This window comes from Echinops telfairi, unplaced genomic scaffold (genome assembly GCF_000313985.2).
Source record: "Echinops telfairi isolate 266 unplaced genomic scaffold, ASM31398v2 ScPeMD7_60;HRSCAF=208, whole genome shotgun sequence".
In the NCBI taxonomy this organism is placed as follows: Eukaryota; Metazoa; Chordata; class Mammalia; order Afrosoricida; family Tenrecidae; genus Echinops; species Echinops telfairi.
The window spans coordinates 23,893,065-23,899,064 of record NW_022103958.1 but is presented as its reverse complement, the minus strand read 5'-3'; the positions used below and the strand labels follow the sequence as shown (position 1 = coordinate 23,899,064).

The 6,000-nt window shown below is 37.2% G+C and overlaps 1 pseudogene; it reads right to left on the bottom strand.

Annotated features, from left to right (window-relative positions):
- Nucleotides 1-4,071: 4,071 nt before the first annotated feature.
- LOC101641949 overlaps nt 4,072-6,000 on the bottom strand; it is a 113,329-nt pseudogene continuing 111,400 nt past the window's right edge.

Genomic DNA, 6,000 nt, shown 5'->3' with positions numbered 1-6,000 from the left:
AAGCACTTTTTCAAGCTTCTGCTAGTATCATATTGTATAGTAGTGACAAATAAGTCACATGATCAAGCTCAAGTTAGAGGGTCAGAGCATAACCAAAGGGCATAATGGCCATTAGTTTGATCAATCTATCATAAACTGCATTTGAATATAATTACATACTTGCCAAACTCACTGTCATGGAGTCAATTCCAACTCATACCACACGATCATATCTATAGAGGCAGAAAAAAACGACAAGGTCCCAAACCTATTTATGATAAAAACGCTCAATAAAATAGTAGAAGGAAAATTCCTCAGTATAATAAATACCATGAATGAAAATCCAATGGTTAATATAATGACCAAGGGGGAAACAGAATAAATTTCCCCTGAAAATGGGAATTAGACAAGGGTACCCCCTATCACCACTTTTATTCAACATCATGTTGAAATTCTTAGCCAGAACTGTCAGACAACAGAAATAAATAACCGGAATATAATTAGGCAAAGAAGTGAAACAATTGTTATTTGCAGGTGATATGATTTTATATAGAGAGACCTGCAAGGACTATACAAGAAGACTTAAAAACAATGAAAGGATTTGGTAAAGTAGTAGGATATGATATTAACAAGTAGAAATCAATTGGATTCTTATATACCAGCAAAGAGACCCTGAAAAAGAATTCAAGGAAGCAATATCATTTACAATAGCAATACAAAAGATGAAATACCTAGGAATAAACATAACCAAAGATACAAAAAACCTCTACAAAGAAAACTACTACAAGGAACCAAACAAGACCTACACAAATGGTAGAATATCCCTTGTTCATGGATAGGAAGACTTAATATTGTGAAAATGTCCATTCTGTCTAAAAAAGCAATCTACAAATACAATGCAATTCTCATCTAAATCCCTACTTTATTCTTTAAAGGAATGGAACAACTAGTTATCACATTTATATCGAGAAGATAGAGGTCCAGATTAAATAAAGAATTTATTTAAAGGAAGAAAAATGTAGGAGGCCTCTCACTACTGGACTTGAAAACTTCAAAGCATAGCCACAGTAGTTATAACAGCCTGTAGTGGTACAGTGATAGATACACAGACTAAAAGAACAGAATAGAAAACCCAGGAATAAAAGCATCCACCTATAGGAAATGGATTTTTCACAAAGAGCCCCAAAAGATGAAATGGGTAAGGGACACCATCTTCAACAAATGGTGCTGGAAAAATCGAATCTCCAGAAGGAGGGAACAGAAGGAAGGAACAGAAGCCATACCCCAAAACAAACTCAAGGTGGATTACGGACCTAAATGGAAACCTCAAGGCTATAAAGATCATCAGTGAGAATACTGGAACAACTTTAAGGGCCCTATTATAGGGAATACACAGACTACAAAAAATAATAAAAGAAAAACAGTGCAAACGAAATAGATAACTGGGACCTATTAAAACTAAAACACTTGTGGTATCTTATGTATCTTCATCAGAAGAGCAAAACAAAGCCCAAAGATTGGGGGAAATCTTTAGCAATGACACAATGGACAAGGAACCAATTACTAAACTTTATAGAACACTTCAATAAGGAGGAAACCAATAATCCAATTAAAAGGTGGGCAATAGACATGAATAGACAATTCAAAAAGGATGACACTCAAATGGCTAACAAACATATGAGAAAAGGCTCATAATTTCTAGCTATTCAGTCAATGCAAATCAAAACAATGATGAGATATCACCTTATACCCACAAAGATATCCCATTTCAAAAAAAAAACAAAACTGAGAACAACAAATTCTGGTGAGGTTAAAGAAAGATTGGACACATACACTGTTGTTGGACTTGTAAATATGTACAATGAACATTTTCAGAAGAAAATGTTCTGAAATTGAGTGTGGCAATGATTGCACAATTCTTAATATGATTTAATAATTAAATTATGCGTGTGAAGTATATGCCAAGAAAACTATTTTTTTAAGGATAATATTTTTCTCTTTTTTAAAAATCATTTTATTAGGGGCTCATACAACTCTTATCACAATCCATACACACATCAATTGTATAAAGGGAATTGGAAACGCAGGGAATCTAGGACAGATGAACCACTCAGGACCAGGGGTGACAGTGGCGATACCAGGAGGGAAGGGGAGTGTAGAAAGGAGGAATTGATCACAGAGAGCTACATATAACCTCCTCTCTTGGGGATGGGCAACAGAGGGGTAGGTTAAGGGAGACGCCGGGCAGTGTAATATAAGATATAATAATAATTTATAAATTATCAAGGGTGCTTGGGGGAGGGGGGCAGAGGAAAGGAAGGGGAGGGGGGGAAAAAGGAAAATGAGCTGATTCCAGGAACCCAAGAGGCAAGCGAATTTTGGGAATGATGAGGGCAACAAATGTATAGATGTGCTCTACACAATTGATCTATGTATTGTGATGAATTTTATGAGCCCCAATAAATTGATTTTTTAAAAAATTGTGTAAAGCACATTTGTGCATTCATTGCCCTCATCATTCTTTGAGACAATTTTTACAACTTCAATTTCTTTTGTGATAACAAAGAATGTAGGCAACACAGATGAATTAAAATTAATGTTAATTTCCTATGCATATAATTTCATTCTACTGAATAAGACAATATGTTATATCATGTTTTGGAACATTTAGAGATTATACATGGGCTCAGCAGAAAAGGGTACTGTATTGACTTTTAATATCAAGAATGGGTGAATAGGAGGGACAAAATGGCATATAAGCCATGTGCTTACTGTTTCTCTCTTGGTCCTTGAGACCATGACAAGTATTGCTCAGCTTTCTTTTATTAAGGCACTTGAAAGACATTAGTGCTCTATGAATATTTTGCGTGAAGAAATGGACAAGATAACCATGTAGGCGAACAACCTAGGTAAAATCTCTAACCAGGCATTCTTTAAATTATTGAGATGGTTTCCCCTCTAGGTTTTGTCTGACCTCCCCTGGCCACACAAAGAAAAAGGATAATCCAACTTCTCACCAGCTCAAGGTAGAAATCAGACATGCATCTAACCTTCATCCTTCTTTTACACTTCTCTGACCCAACTGTTCCTCCCACCACAATCTATTTTTCTGCTGGGTTTAATAATTCATTGCAGTGGTCACACTGAACTCACAGACAATGTTCCCAGTTGGGGGTGGGATTGGGGGTTATTAGGAAAGTTCACAGGTTTCAACTAGCCAGGATCAGAAAATGTTATGGATATAGTTATGGATTCACAGCAACACCTCCCATCAGCCAGCATCCAAACCTCTCTCTAGTTGTCAGCCTCTAAGTCTCATGGTTCATTGGCCTATGCCTCTGTGGGACAATAATCCCCCGTGTCTCTCTGTCTCATAGTCCCATAGCCTTGATGCTATTCTTATGGTCTCCTTGAGTCGGCCTTTGGGTTTGGTCTGGCTCCTTTGCTCTGGTCCATGGTCTCCATGATTCAACCTCTGGTGCCTTTGGTCTTTGTTTCCATCACTTTGAGACTGAGTGCTTCAATTTGCTTTCTGGTGGCCCTTCTTCCCGGATGGGTCTGATATTTCTCACTCTTCCTCCTTCTGAGGTGGCTGACTCTTACAGCCAGGGAGTCGTAATTAAACTGACCAATCCCCTATTTGTGCTTCCTATGCTCTATTTACACGGTCCCATATAATCATTTGGTGGGAGCTACAGAGACATGTATCTACAAAACCTGAAAGTCATTGCCATCAAGTCTATTTGGATCATAACGATCCTCTATAGGACACCGTAGAATTTCTCCTGTGAGTTTCTGAGACTACATTTTTACGGGAATAGAAAGTCTCATTTTGTCTCCTGATGAGTAGCTAGTGGTTTTATACTGTAGCAGCTCAACATTTAACCCAACATGCCACCAGTGCTCCAGAGATATGAGGCATATTAAGAATATTAAGAAATTTCACTTCACCACAAGGCTTTAAATACTCTCTATAAAAACTTTTCCTGTTATATATTTGTCTTTGTTGTTGCTACAAATGAATTCTCTTTTTATATCTATATATCAGGATTTGCCTAATTTAGCAGTTTTATGTGGATGCATTATTTTTCGTTAATCTTTGTCGTAAGTAATGGTGGAAGAATTGTGAGGATGACCAGGGTCATACAGCGTTTTCTTCCGTTGTGCATAGGGTGGCTCTCGGTATCGGTTGGAGTTGACTCGATGTTGCTAAAAACAGGGGGAAAAATTATATGTAGTATTCATTTTAGTTTATCTTGTACTAGGATAAACTATTTCTATCTCTGATGCCTCACCTATGTTGAATACTGCTTAAAAGCATTTGTCTTAGTATTGTTCCAAGTACCCAGCCCAGTTGCTGCCAAACAGAATGGTTAGAAAATTTTTGAATAAATGTATGAATGAGTGAGTGAATCAGTGAACCAAGTTTATGCCTCTTGATGGTCAAATATTTTGACCATCTTTTCTGTCTTTGGCTATTATAGAAGTTCCTGGTACATGGTAGGTTCTCAGTAAATATTTACTGAAAGAGAAATGAATAAATGTATGAGTAAATGAATTAAAGAATTGAATCATAGAAGAAAGGCAAATTCCGAATCTTTCCCCCCATCTTAAGAAGTTCTACTCTACATTATATTAAGAAATGCTTTTATGCTTATTTTAAATAGTAATTTATTTGAACAGCCCCCAAATTAGTTATATTATTATCTCAGTTTTCATTCTTGCTCAAAGACCTTTTCCCAGGCAGGGAGAATGAGAAATAGTGCAATCTACCCACCAGGAGCTTCATTTATAAAGTGAAATATTTTAGAATTTCTAACAGGATAAGGAGCATGTTGGAGCGTTTTCAGGATAAGTCAGAATGAGCTGTCCTTGTCGATAGACAGGTCTGCTGTCTATGCACTGGGCAGGAGAATCTGGTGGACCCCGGAGCTGTTTCTAGTCCTGACTATTTCCTCATCTGTTGAAAAACTTTCTCTGCATATCAGGGATGCAGTGGCTGTCAGATTTAATATGTATATTATCATGGAAGAAATAGGTGAGTGCTTATTAAAAGTGCGGATTCCCACTTCCTATTCTTCAACCCCACCTCTTAACTATCAATTTGTTGTACTGGAGTGGGTAGCATGCTCTTATGACTCAAGTTTCAAGTTGAAACACAGAAGGATTCTATGGGCAGAACACTGAACAGAATAGGGAATATACAGTGAAGATTGAAAGAATATAGAGTCACTGAACCAGAAATAAGTGGTTGAGATGCAACCATTTCAGGAGGTAGTATATGAACAAGATCTGACAGTATTGAAGGAAGTACAGGCTGCCCAAAATGCACTGACAAAACACAAGGCCCCAGTCATAGACAAGAACACTGTTTGAAGTGTTTCAACAAATGGATACACAACTGGAGGTTCTCACTCACCTATGTCAGGAAATTTGGAAGATTGCTACTTGGTTAACTGATGGGAAAATATCTATATTTGTGTTTTTTTCCAAAACAAGTAACCTACAAGAATTCAGACATTATTCAACAATGGTATTAATATTCTATGCAAATAAAAATTTCCTGAAGATATTTTAAAAAAATGGTTACAATACTACATTGACAGAGAGTTGAGAGAAATATAAGACAGATTTAGAAGAGGACATGGAATGAGACATCATTGATGATGTCAAATAGATGTTAGCTGTAGGCAGGAAACTCCGGAAAAATGGTTACTTGTATTTTATTGACTATGCAAAGGCATTTCACTATGTGGATCAAAACAAATTATGGACAATACTATGAAAAGTGGAAATCCCAGAGCACTAAGTTGTGCTCACATGGAACCTGTGCATAGACTACACAGCAGTCATTTGAACAGAACAGGGGCTACTGAATTCTTTTGCATCAGGCTTGTATCCTTTTACCGGACGTCAATCTGTACGTGGAGCAAAGAACCGGAGAACCTGCGCTGTCTGAAGAACATAGCATCCAGTTTGGGGTAAGACGCATTCACAGCCTGCAATATGCCGATGACAAAA